Source organism: Watersipora subatra, chromosome 6 (assembly GCF_963576615.1).
Source record: "Watersipora subatra chromosome 6, tzWatSuba1.1, whole genome shotgun sequence".
NCBI lineage: Eukaryota > Metazoa > Bryozoa > Gymnolaemata > Cheilostomatida > Watersiporidae > Watersipora > Watersipora subatra.
This window is the reverse complement of record NC_088713.1, coordinates 35,431,638-35,446,569: the sequence shown is the minus strand read 5'-3', so window position 1 is coordinate 35,446,569 and position 14,932 is coordinate 35,431,638.

The following is a 14,932-nucleotide window of genomic DNA, read 5'->3' as shown; positions in this document are numbered from 1 at the left end:
GGTTCACACTGTATGTCGGGGTTGTTCTCTCGCTGACTATTTGTTGGCTATGTTCACCATAAACTGAAGGCATCGTCGAAACAACGCTGATACTTCGAGAAAGATTGCAGCTGTCAAGCATTCCCGATCGTTCACCAAGCATCCACGACTGCTCGCGCAATGTGTACCACCTCAGTGACAATGACTGTTCGTCACGGATTTCTCGATCTATATTTTCTTCTATGATGGCCGCTGCGAGACTAATATTTCATTGTTTACATGACCTGCTTGTATAATGATAGCTCTATTGTATAATGATAGCTATATTGTATAATGAAAACTATATTGTATGATGATAACTATATTGTATAATGTTAACTCTATTGTATAATAGTAACTCTATTGTATAATGTTAATTCTACTGTATAATGATAACTCTATTGTATAATGACAACTCTATTGTATAACGAAAACATACCGCGGACCACTCGCTAAAGTAAACACTGATGGGCTTGTGATAGTGTGAACATTGTTATTACAGACGATCACGAAAATATTGCATGATTAACACCGACATACGAAAATATAGTGCTTTTATAATAAAGTCTGCCGACTGAAGTTTGCTCTTATGCAACTCGTCAGGCTTGCGCTTGAGACAAAGTTGGCACTGTGCCAATGTTCTGTCACATACTTAACCTAAGTTTTGTGAGCCAAGATTAATTGGGGGTTTATTGTAATCTAGTGGGCAGATATTAGTTTTGGTGCAAAGGCTGCTGCAAAATTATGGTTTATTAAACTTCATAACGCCAGGTTCCGTTACTGTTTGAAATTTTAGTTTTTAAAATTCAACAAAAGTACATAAGCTTTGGTTGTAGCATTCCTTTAATTGTACTTGGGTACGAAGTATTATAAATCAAATGATATTTGGATTTCAACCGGTTGGTGCAAATATTTGCAAAATTGTTGAAACTATTTGAAAAATATTTTCTAAATGTTTGAAATTATTTCCAATAAAGTTATATGCATGTATAGATATAGTTATATTCTTAATTGTTGCTTAAGAAAGAAATTATTGTGATTTAATTCTATATTTGTAAATTTTGAACATATCAGACAAGAAGTCAGGTGCTTTTTTCAAATCAAAGGCTTCTTTACTCCGCATGTGCAAAACCACCTTTTAGTCAATTTTCAAATTTTTTAGCGTTGGTCACTTTACTTTAAACCATGCAGTAACAACTGAAAGTTTGAATTTCATAGATTTAATACTTGTAAAATTAATATTGGAATACCCAATTTTTTTATTATTGTGAATATTTTTATAAATACTGTAGAGTTTTGAGAAAACTCTAAAAACACCGGATTGTGAGAGTTAGATTAAGATGCACTGATGTAGTGAGCCGTTTAGAAGTTTATTGACAAGTTGGTTCTCGTTATACCTCACCACACCGTGAAATCTAAAAGATTATAAATTCATGAATGTGTGTTCACATTACTAGTTACAGATAGTGATTAAAACATAGCAAATTTTAACAAAACAATAATAGTGAAGAAATATTGCAATTTTATAATAATTCAGTATTACTTTGATAAACTGACCTTGCCTCCGTTCCCACAATCCTGATTAAGACTATATAAAGGCTTGTATAGCTTTGCTCAGGTTAGACTATAGTTTTACATATTGTTGATTGTGCTACTGTACAGCAACTGCCTAGGTAAAATTTCTGTGGGTGGTTATCATTCGATCGTTAACTGGCATGGCGGGAAAAGAAAATGCTATTATTGCTGACTTCAATTAAAACATGTTGACACATCCTAATGTGGATGACTTTTGTGGCTCAGACAGAATGAGTATGAAGAAGTTAATTGCTTACGGATGTTTTCATAATCTATTCGGGATGAGTGATGTGCCATTGGTGATGTGTATGAATGAAATCTATTTATATTGTCAAAGGTAACCGGTTCTTGATTTAATTTTATTTCACAAATACGATTTAGCTAAGCTTAATCATTGTTTAAAAAATCCACAAAAAGTTGTCTTGATGATGGAACTGTATCTATATTCTGCGTGAATGTAAGCACCGCTGTTATTAATATTAACCAAATTTAACTGCAGAAGTAAATATTTCGCAAAACTATGTATTAGAAATTTTAAATTTTTAATTTATTAAAACATGTCATTTTTGAAAGCAGTAAATATAAAAAATGAGGTAAGTTCATAAGTTATGCTGACAGGTTCCCCAGCTCAACCGCTGCCAACTTTACGAATAAGTGAGGTTTTGACAGCACTAGACAAAGAAGGGCTCAGAAGAAATGCTAGTTCTCCTGACGTAGAGCGTGAGAGCATGTTGGATGAAGGCATTGCAAGTGGTGAGGCACTTTTTGTTCATAATATACATTAAAAGACTGCAGCAATGAAAATAATTTGTTCTAGGAACGTTTACACGTTTATATGAACAGTAAAATACTAGCAGATTCCTTAATCAACTCCAAGATTATTCATAACTCACCCTTAAACATTTAAAATAAGAAAAAACTAAATTTAACTTTTCAATTTAATGACTGTACAATAACTGTAGTATTAATGGGTTGGTATCGACAACTTTTCACTTTTTTTTTATTTCTTTCATATGGTTTAGAGTTCATGATTATGGTTATTTTATGTAAAGCTTAGGGCACACATTCAATGACAATTTAAATCTATTTTTTTTCTTTTTTTTTCTTTAGTAAAATTTATGCTGCAAGAAAAAAAATGTACATGTTTAAGATAATGTATAACAAAAACATACATTTACTATAACAAGAGCTGTGTCTATCTTTTTGCCTGTCCAAGCCCAAGGAGAGAATGAAATATTGCTTTCAATAGGATTTGAACCCACAACTTTCCACCTGATTGATCAACATTCTATCACCCGCAGCAGTCAGTCACCTTGTCCAACGGCAGTATAACTGTGGAGATACATACTCTCTTTGCTTTATTGGTACTCCTGGCGACCTCTCACAACACACTAGGCTGCTAGGGTATTAACATGGATAATAGAAATACCCCTAAGTGTCACTTTGCTCCCAAGTATGACAAGAAGGAAAATGATATTTTTAAGGCTAACAATGGGACTGTCGTTATTTCAAAATGAATTGGAAAACATTTTGCGGCGACTTCATGCTTTACGTTATATGGAATTTTTTATGTTAAGTGAAAATCAACTAAAAGGAAGTTTATTGTAATAAAAGCCTTTAATGTGCATAAATATAAAAAGTACGTATATGCTCGTGTACACATTCGAATTTAATTTTACGTATTTACACTTAATTTTACACTCATTGAAATAAACATAAGCAGTTATTTAGATGTACCTAGTAACATGCTTCCATAAGTCTATACTGTTGGCATTTTGCATTCGTGTGATAATTAAATTTTATTTCTTATCTGTCTTTCGGATGAACAAAGGCACAAAAATGACTGATTTGTTTGAAGTTGTCTTGATTTACCTTACAAGAGAGCATAATTCCCAATATCATAAAACGTAAAAACTCCAAAGCTATCTGCGCCATAGACTGCATTGTTCTAACAAGTACACTTACACATATATACACTTACATCTTTACCTACATTGTGTCAATGTATCCAAACAAAAAATTGAAAGTGCAGTTCTGAGCTTTTTGCAGTTTTTTAGTTATGAGCTTTTCATATAGCCCCTACCAGGCACTCATGTACCGTTTGACTCTCAGACTAAAACAGCTTTGCATAAAAGAAGACAATTGATAACAGTTTAGACTCAGAGTTGCTGTGACGTACCTTGATTGCTGTTGCAGATCTTGAATACCTCAAGGTAAGCAGACAAGGTAACAGGAATGAGGGAACCGAGGCTAGCATGAAGACATCAATGTATTCAGCAGATGAATACTTTGCTTCGGATTAAACAGGATAATCCTTACACTGCCTCTGGTAACAACAGCCAATCATGACATTGCATAATTTATTGCCAGCTCATCACAATATTGCATTTGTTATTAGTAGCCAAGCATAATATTGTATAAGGTATTAACAGCCAATCATATAATTGTGTCAGGCATTAATAGCCAATTGAAATATTGTGTCCGGTATTAGTAGCCAATCACAATATTACATTCAGCACTAGCAGCCAATCATAATATTACATCTGGTATTAGCTGACAGTCTAAAAACTTATAATGCTGATTTAGATAATGTACTAAAACATTTTTCTGTTTTAATTATTCCAAATTTGCAGAAGTTTCCAGGAATATTTTTGTAAAAGTATTCATTGCTGTCTATTTAAATTGAAAAGCCTTGTGAAGTGTACTACTATACCTCAAAAATGTTTGAGTGGTTATGAAGCAAATATATTACAATTCTTTAATTTTGTGTTTATGGTGAAGTATTTCTATTGATTATTTTTCTAAGCGGGTCACTATAAAAAGTTTTAAAATGCCAACATAATTCCTGTTTAAATTAAAAAAAAATTTGTTTTTTAGATGTTGTAAAAAGAACAAAATATTGCTGAATGCAGTGAATTTGTTTCAGTGTTTTTGGTTTATGTCTTAATTGACTTTCATTCTGTTGGCATTTTCTCCATTCAGGTTGAAATTTTTATTTTCATAAAATGCCTGCATGTAATATGTTAAACTTGCATAATTCCTTTTAATTTTTTGCAAAAAAACACTGGTCTATGATTGGTCTATTGATAAAAACACTGGTCTATGATTGGTCTATTGATAAAAACACTGGTCTATGATTGGTCTATTGATAAAAAACACTGGTCTATGATTGGTCTATTGATAAAAACACTGCTCCTAAATTGGTCTATTGATAAAAACACGGCTCTTAAATTGGTCTATTGATAAAAACACCGGTCTATGATTGGTCTATTAATAAAAACACTGGTCTATGATTGGTCTATTGATAAAAACACTGGTCTATGATTGGTCTATTGATAAAAACACTGGTCTATGATTGGTCTATTGATAAAAACACTGCTCCTAAATTGGTCTATTGATAAAAACACGGCTCCTAAATTGGTCTATTGATAAACAAAAACTTTGTACAAAGCAGCATCTTTTTGTGCTGTTGCAAGCTGCTTATAATAAAGTATTTTTGTCAATGCTTTTATAAAAGTTTTGTTATTACTGCATTATTTTCTTTATATGCGTGTAGAGCTGAAACATGCTAAAGATGAAATAAAAAGCTTTATGACACACTAGTACTAGCATCAGCCGTGCAATGTAAAGTTTCAAAAGCACGCTCAATGCATCAGATACGAGCATAATATTTGGTCCTTTAATTTATTCATGTACGTAAATATTAAGGACAAAAATATTTAAAAAATATTCAATTTTATTGTCAAAACTTAATTTGACAAATTGTCATTTTAAACCCTGTACTCAAAATAATTTGGGAAATTGTTTTTCCATCTAATTATGCGCCTGAGTATATTGGGCAAAGTAGTTTCACTTTGTTTTTCTGCGCTTTCGGTTTACTTTTCGCACTTTCTGTTTTGTACATAGCCTTTGTCTTCAGTCTAATTTCCAAGTTTAAAGTTGGTTGAACTATTAGATCTTGAGGTATCGTCCAAATACTGAAGGTATTTCGAACCGGCAGCAAAATAAAAACTGGCTGCTGTCAGAACGCTAGTTTCTACTGACAGACTGATCAAAACTCCCGGTGATGAAGGCTCAAAAATAGACACATCTAGAAAGCTTCTTCTTCTCCTGGTCCCAAGGTGGTAATTTGGGAGTTGTTTTCCATCTGATCTCACACCTGAGTAAACTCCGCTGTGTAGTTTCACTTGCTTACATAAGAATACAATTTTTTTGGTAGTTTTGCATGTAATAATTCTTCAGTTGAATTACCAAAATTCTAAGTAGTTGATGTATCTGTAGTTTTTATATCACCACAATACCGAGGGCATTTCAAACTGACCCAAAAAATGAAAAATGTCTGCTGACAGAACATTGGTTTCTAAAGACACACTGAGTGAAGTTGTCTTCTCTCAGTAATGACGAATATAAAACAGAGTTAAAAAGCTTCTTTTCATCAACAAGAGTTTTAAACTAAAACTATTTATTTTTCTATTCATAACAAATATACAAACTCTATCCGACTCAGTGTACTGCAGTTGTTATTTCTTCTGTTACCTCCAACATACCACTTCCGTGAGAGTGTGGAAAAAACTATTTACTCTTTTGATTTCTGTTTTTTATTGAGTTTTACAAGTTTGGAACTTCAAATTGATATCCAGTTCAAAAGGAGTTGTGTTATCCTAAGAGCTTTCACAGTAGATGGAAAGTTGTTAATACGTTCTAGGATCAGGAAACTTACTTGTATATACAAGGTTAGGCATAAAATGTTAAAATTTATGTTAATTTAGATTTAAATTTAGATTATTGAAAAACTCAACATTTAGATAAGTTTAATATTTAAATTTAACATATTTAAATATTTTTAGAATGTTAACATTTAAGTTGTTAAAACATTTATAAATATTTTAACAACTTAATATTTGATTAAGATAATATGTAACATAAACTTTATATTTCTAAAAGTACACCTTCAATTATTTTATCTTTGAGGTATTTTCACTTAGTGTCATGGAATGTCATCACTTTTTGATTGAGCTATCATTTGCTGCATTTTGGTTGCTGGTTCATAACAATGTCGCAACCATTATTTCAAGTACATTGAGTAGTAAATATGACTGACAAAGACTTTTAATACACCCAAATAAACTCATGTTCACCGCTAGCATTAGCTGCTGCCTAGATGCCTAAATATTAGCCTACAAAATGACTCCCATATAATGCTAACGCTCAGCTTTTAGCTTTTTTTAAGGTTATACAACCATAGACTTTACTAGGGTAAATAACACATTAATTAAATTTTTATGTTTGTATGTAAAACTAATAAAAAAATTAATTAAAATTTTTTCTACTTTTTGTAATAGATTTGAATCCATTCATTGTAAATGTTTAGTTCTAATTGCTACATAACTAAAAGAAGACCCTTCTCATTGGTAATTCGCAACTTTGTTAAATATTACATATTACTATATATACCTCATTATATTATTTGTCTAACTAAGACATTGTTCAAAAATTTACAGTATTGCTATTTATTATATTGTATTGTTATTTATTGAATATTATTGAATATTTTTTATATTGTTATTTATTTGTTATGATTTTGTTATATTTTGTACTGTAATATTATTATTTAACATTTTATTATACTGTTATCTATTATACCATTGTAATTCATTATTCATTTTGGTGCTATGGTGACCAAAGCACTCACCATATTGGGACAGTTTTGTTAACATCATTTTTCACCTTAAAATTATTTTGCAAACACACAAAGAAGCTATGGAAGCTCAAATTAGCCCTTTGCATGACCTTTTACATGCAGTTTGACCCCTATAATTGTCACTAGTACCAGTCCAGTGTGCTATGAGAGATTGTCAGGTGTGCTAAAAAAGCACAGAGAATAAGTATGTGTGTAACTATTCCAAAATTTGAAAAGGCGAATGATTAGTCTAGGTGGTAGTAGAATGCTAGGCTAATAGATCAAAAGCTAGGAGTTCGAATCCTGGATGATGCAATCTTGTCTAACCTTTAAACATGGTTTCGGGGAGACGGATAGACATGACTCTTATTATAAGAAAGACTATTATTACTATTATATTATTGCTGTTATTATTATTATTATTATTACTAGTACACTGGTAGTCTAATGCATTGTAAAAGGTCATCACATGTAACAACTATACGCACAGTTATTCTAGAAGGCGCTATGCCTGATTGATTGACACAGTTGTTGAAATTTCGGTCTACTTAACTGAATAAGGAAAGCTTAAATCCTTGTAGGATTTAGGAAACTTCATGGTTACCCTAGGACACTTATATATTCGCCTCATCAACCTTTCGCGTTTTCGCGGAGTCATCCTTTCGCGAAAATTTCATGTGCGAAACTAAACTATCATAACAAACGAGCAAAAACGCAAAATTAAATAGCTTTGTTCATTGATAGTCCAAGCGACAAATAGCAGCAAGTGATCAAATTGCATTATTGACCTCGCCCACACCATTCTACCTGCGGTTCACAATTACAAACTAGACCCAAATTGAATTTTGTTTCTTATCGGTGAACTGAACCTGTGGAATCTAATTATGTTTGTTCCACTGCATTTATTTTCACATCACTATATTTTTGCACTCATCAAAGCTGCAAACTTAAGTTGCAGTGAAATTTTACTCTGTACGCTACTCACGAAACTAAATACTAGCGAAATATAAGTGTCCGAGGGTAGTTATGAGCCTTTTACACAGCCCCTATCAAGCACCCATGTACTGTTTGACTTTTTTACTAGAAACAGTTTTGTATGAAAGAAGACAATAGGTAACAATTTAGACTCAGAGTTGCTGTAATGCTTGATTGCTGTTGCATATCTTGCAACAGCAATTAAGCAGGGAGCTGTGACACAACCGTGGCTGGTTGCACAATCCACGGTTGGAGATCTTTGCCCAATCTTTAACTGTGGCTTCATACGGCCAGTCAGATGGACGGGTGCAACTCTTATTATAGTAAATATAATTTTACTGTATTGAGTGGTGCCTGTCTGTCTGTCCAAAGAAACTCTTGAAAAAATAGAGCAAGAAAATTTCCCACATAGGAATAGAACTTCCATGTTCCACATATCAGTCAGGCACACTACTAATGGCTGCACAACCACCTTGCCGCACTGGGGACTAACTGTAGAGATAGCTAATACACATAATGATTTTTTACAGTGCAGTTGACTGCCAGCTTTGCTAGTTATTATAAAGACACGGATAATATTCTGCCAGGTTAAAAGGAATTTTGAACCACTCATTTTAAATGTTTGGTTCTCACGATCAGAACTGTATGAGCCATAATTGTTACGTAACCAAAAGAAAAGCTTTCTTAATGACAATTTACAATTTTGTTGTTATGATACTATTACTTGATACCTTATTATATTACTTATCACACTATGACGCATTGCTTAAGATTTTACAATAGTGCTATTCCTTATTTATTGTATTGCTATTTAATGAATATTTTTATATTGTTATTTATTTTGTTATGATATTGTTATATATTGCACTGCAATATTTTTATTCGATATTTTATTATCCTGTTATATTTTTGTTAACTACTTATTTTAGTTCTTATTCTTATTATTCTGATTGCAGATAAGAAGTTAAGAGAGAACACAGCCAAGAAAAAAATCATCATTGAAAGGTCAAGGTCAAAGAAATTGTAACATGAAAAGGAACGCTATGCTCAAATTTGTATACACATATGAAGTGATATAAATGTTTATAATAAATTTAACACAAAAATATCACTCCAGAAATGCATATTATTATAATTATGATGTTTAAAAAAGTGATAATTCTTTAAAATCTTGTTAGTACGTTTGTGCTAACAGAGTTGGTACATTTGTGCTAACAGAGTTGGTACATTTGTGCTAACAGATGCTAACAGGTGCTAACAGGTGCTAACAGGTGCTAACAGGTGCTAACAGGTGCTAACAGGTGCTAACAGAGTAGGTAATTAAGTTCAAATTTAGGGCAGGTTAAATTAAAGATGAAAATTTAGTAGATTTTATTAAACAGTATTAGTATTTTTATCCTTTGCGATTGCTCTTATTATTCATTGGCTCAAATTATCCATTGGCAATGTGTCAGACTAATAGCAAATGGCAGGCAACTCTCATTATCTATCATTGTTTATAAGCTGTTTTTTAATATCTGGGCAATGCCGGGCCGCACAGCTAGTACGTATATACATCCAACATGTACATACACATATGTGATGTGATGTTTGAGGCAAGTGTTTCAAAATTAAAATTAACAAAACAAATTAACACAATTAAAACGCTCAGAAGAAAAATACGTGAAAATGTCGCCACTGGCTGTTATTGTTGCAATTGTTGATATCAGCTATCCGATATTAGACGATATCGACTATATCGACTAATATTCAACATTTGATATTGGGTATCCAGGCCCAAAAGCAATTGTGGCTGGATGCCCTTCTTAACACCACCAATGGTTCTCCTGGGATTCATACCACTGACCTATCGATTACATGTCATCACACTAGCCAGTGAACCACTAAAACTAGCTGTACTACCCAGCATGCCCAAGTAATAAAAAAGTCTATTGGCAGAAAATTGATTTGTATTTAACATATAACAACATTTGCCATTCTAACTTTTAAGCTACATATGATAAGAATAGTGTTTTGTGTTGTTGAAATAAATTAAAAAAAATAAAAACAATTGTAACTTTCAAACTTCATATCATGAAGAAAATGTTTTGGGCAGGTCAAATAAGTTAAGAAATAACATAAAGCAACTATAAAAGTGTTTAAATGTAAATGGGAAATAGTTAGCAAGTAATAGCTAAATTAACTCTGTTTTGCTACGACTACAATAAAAGATGATTTTGTAATGATACAATTAATACGAACTGAGAACCCGAAATAAAAATCTTAAATATGTTGGATTAATAATAAAAGATTGCGCATAGAAGTGTATGTGTATAAAAAAAGTTAATGTTCCACCAGACGCCAAAACTAAAAAGTTTTGGTGTCCATTTATCCATCAAAACTTTGATTACGGCGATACTAGTACCTCTCGATACTGGTTCAAATGTAAAAATGAAATATTTGACTGTCTTTGTCTCAAGGTAGCAGAAAGAGACTGGAATGTTGAACAAACCCAGCAACTACAATCTAAATGCCATTTACTGCAGTCAGTGTATCTGTATAACTGCAGTCAGTGTATCTGTATAACTGCAGCCAGTGTATCTGTATAACTGCAGCCAGTGTATCTGTATAACTGTAGTCAGTTTATCGCCGTAGTGTAGTCAGTGTAGTCAGTGATGCCGTATAACTGTACTGAATTCTAGTTCAAAGGTTATAAATGCACTCGTAAGTTGTATGAAATGTGAAATCCCACATCAAAGCAAGTTGTCCAAGTGCATTGTTTCAGCGTACATTTATAGCCTAGGTAGTACAGTCATAACTCAACATACGAGCCTTAATGCGTTTTGGGACAGAGCTCGTATGTCAAATTACTCCCATCTCAAAGCACTATTTCGTATATAAAATAACTAAGCAGAAATTAATTTATTACCATATTATAAAACACCAGCTAGATAGGATAATACGGCAAAAAAAGTGTTTTTAATTGTAATATTTTAGTTTACACTAACAAAATAACAAGCACCTATTTAGTTGTTTTGATCTGCGATAAAATGCAACATCACTATGTACAACGCTTTATGGAGTTTGAGAGAGACTTGAGAGCAACACGTATGATCGTACGGTCTGCTAAACATTATTACCCAAGGTAATAGAAGCTTTGAATATATTTTGAATGAATTTAGTTTACTTGTCACACACTTGAAGCTCAGTTTTAATCTTTTATTAAACTTACTTTAACTTCATCTTTATATTTTTTAGTATTTATTTTTGGTCAAGCACTTTGGCCTAGCGTTTGCTATAACTTTTAGTCAGAATTTGAAAAACTGTTTTAAAACTGAATCGATGATAAAGACCGAGTGATGCCGTTTTTGAGAGCAGCTTTTCACATACTTAGCCATAAGATGTAGTGGCCATCAAGAACCAGCTCATACACTTGTATCTCACAGAAGAAACTAGTTAGAAAGTCAGCTCTCGTTTAGTCAGCTCTTGAGAAAGAGTTTCTCATATATTGGGGCACTCATATGTAGAAGTATGACTGTAGTAGTTTGTGACCTAGAGCTTGCTAGTACTTTAAGAGGTAATAGAATTGCAAAGAATAGATAGCTCGTACATATATTAGATAAATAGATTAATAGAGTATATAGTTGATCATCTAAAATAACGAATTTCCATAACAATATTTTGGTCAACAAAATTGAAGTATAATCATTGATTGATGGAATAATAACTTTAATTGTTAGTAAAACTTGACATATTGAAAGGAATGTCTGTTACAAACCTTAGTATCAACTCATATGAGATCAGTGATTGGCAGGTCAGCGGGAGTATTATTCTACTCAGTTTCTACATACAATATTAGCACAATGGCAGTAGGCTGCTCATCAATAAAAAAAGATTATGATATTTTGAGATAACTCGATAATAAACAGCTATAAATAATGTTATTATTTATATGATGCATAATCGGGATTACAAACTTTTACAACATTTTTAACATCTGCTCATTTACAGGAATATTTCATCTTGGCAAATTAGCATAAACATTGATAATGAGGACAAGTCTATGGATTATGGGTGAATAACGTGTGATACGTTTAGTCCAAGTTGGTTGGGCGTTTGTTCATGTGCTTTAATTTGTAATTTTTTGATACCCCGCGTACAAAAGTAATCCATTTCAGTGTTAAATGTTGCGGTCTCCACAGGTCTCACATTCTCTTGTCTCCGATATTGCGTAAATGTGTGGCTCTACTTCAATATCTCATAAGAAAACAAAATAATATGGAACTAAAATGACCTGTGAAAATTGCACGGTTCTGTATTTTTTTCTAATTACCGCTCAACAACACAGGCAATCAACATCAAACACCAACAGGGTACTATCCCATAACAAAATATGAATGACAAAAACAGTTTTAATATTTCTTTTCAGTATCAAAATACTTTATTTAATCTTTTGGTGTTCACAATGACAATACATACTTTTAGCTGGTTTCCACAAATAAAATTAAGCCTACCCACTATCAAATTATGTAATCAAAAACATTATTTTGAATAGCTGTACGAATTGTATTTATTTTGTTGCTTAGAGTAACTTTTTTCCAACAAAAACACATATAGAGCGAGTCTCTAAAATGAAAAATCAGTATGGTGATGGAACATCGATGGGAAAATGACTCAATATTCATAATTATTCTCTGGCTAATTGTCTCTGGAAAGCCCATCAACGTTTAATAAGCAAATTAAGATATTCCAGTATACGTTATTTTCATTATTGGCGTTATCAGCAGTCTCTTTTGTTAGTGCAACATTTTGATGAAAAAATTCATTATTTTTAGGCTAAATAATTTTTATAACACCATCTCACTTGTTTTATTTTTGGTTTAACTTTGACATAGCTTTTCACATAGCTAAAATTTCTGTCAGTTAAAGGTTATTATAAAATGTCATCTTAAAAACAAAATCTATCTTAGAAAGAAGTCAGCAGCGTAGTATCAATCCTGTCTCAGTCAGAGAAAAACTACTGTAAAACCTCTAATAGAACTAATCTAAAAATAGAGCGCCATGGCATTCAATTAGAGGTTTTACGGTATCTGTTGGGTTTGGTCATGTTGTCAGGCATCACTATTATTATTGGAGGTTTTTATAACAACCTTTGTGGCTGGTTGCAGGTGATCTCTAGTTCTATCTAAGAGTCATGGAGTTGTCACGTTTTCTTTTATTGTAGAGCCTTTCCCAAAAATTGTGATGCCTGTAGAATTGTCATTTGTTTAATTGTTTTGAAGGAACTGTTTGCTCATACTTTTACTGTTTCAAAAACTTTATTGACAATGGATATGAACTTTGAACGTACACAGCGGTTCAAATTTGAATCACTTTTTTCTGCAGCTGTCGAACCTCTTCTTTTTTCCACACTCATTTAGCTATGGGTGTGGAGACAACTTCACACCCGATATAACTGATAATAATCGGGCGCTTCTTTCCGTTTCACCCACCAAGATCGAGTCTGGCCTTCATGCTTTGATCATTTTAGTTGTTTTCACGTGAAATCTCGAGTAGCTTGACCTTGGCCTTGTCATTCTTATGCACTGTTTCTGAACGGTGTTCGTAAAGTGTTACACACATTTTTTACGCATATGCTCTAACGCCTAGCCATTTCTACTTTCTCATGTCATTGTTTGTACTACATCTGTGTGATTTTTGATTATTTGTTGACCAGATGACTCCCAGTTTTATCTCTCTCTTTACAAAGTTATTAATTACAATAATCACAGTAACAATAATAATACTTATTATATTAATAATATTATTATAATGCCATATTATTATTCCATTGTTACACTATGTTCTACTACGTGACTATATATTATTATCGTATGTGATATACCACATTAACGATGAACTTACACCAAATTTTAATAAATTTTATCAGAAAGTATCAGTATTTTTTTATTATTTGCGATTGTTTTTGAAGTTTAAGGTGATATGTCTGTTGGGCTGTTTCAAGATTACAATTGCTAAAACTTGATCATTGGTACATGTAGATCAGTCAAAGTGAAAGTGCAAATATGGCGTCTATAGTTAAAAAGAAACTGACAGAATAGCGGTTTGTAACGCTGCAATTTGAATTCAATAGCCGATATCAACTATAGCAACTAGTGGTGCCATTTCAGATGTATTTTTTGTCTGAGCATTTTAACCGCGATCAAGCTTTATAGATTTTAATAATGAAACATCCTGGCAGTCAAATCATCTCAAACATCAAAAACAAACACAAACAATAGAAAAATACGGATACTTTCTGATAAAATCTACTAAAGTCTGGTATAAGTTGATCTTCAAGGCCGTCCAAGGCCATTCAAGGCCGTCCAAGGCCAGAAGCTTTTAGTTGCCACTAAAAGCTTCTGGCTTATTCATATTTTCTTAGTGTGTTGTAGTGATGTTTGACAGCACCTTCCTTAATGTACTTTTGCTCTCATAGAATAAGATTTTCAACATTTTTCTTTATGTATTATTATAAAATTATCTTTATTATATTACTATTACTGCTATTTTATATTATAGTCATATTATTATTAATAATATTATTATTTGATTATTTTTGTGTTATTATTATCATTATTAAATTATCATATAAATATAATCATATTTTTAATATGTTTATTATGGCATTTTTTTCTTTTTAATCTGATTAATATTGTGCAGTAT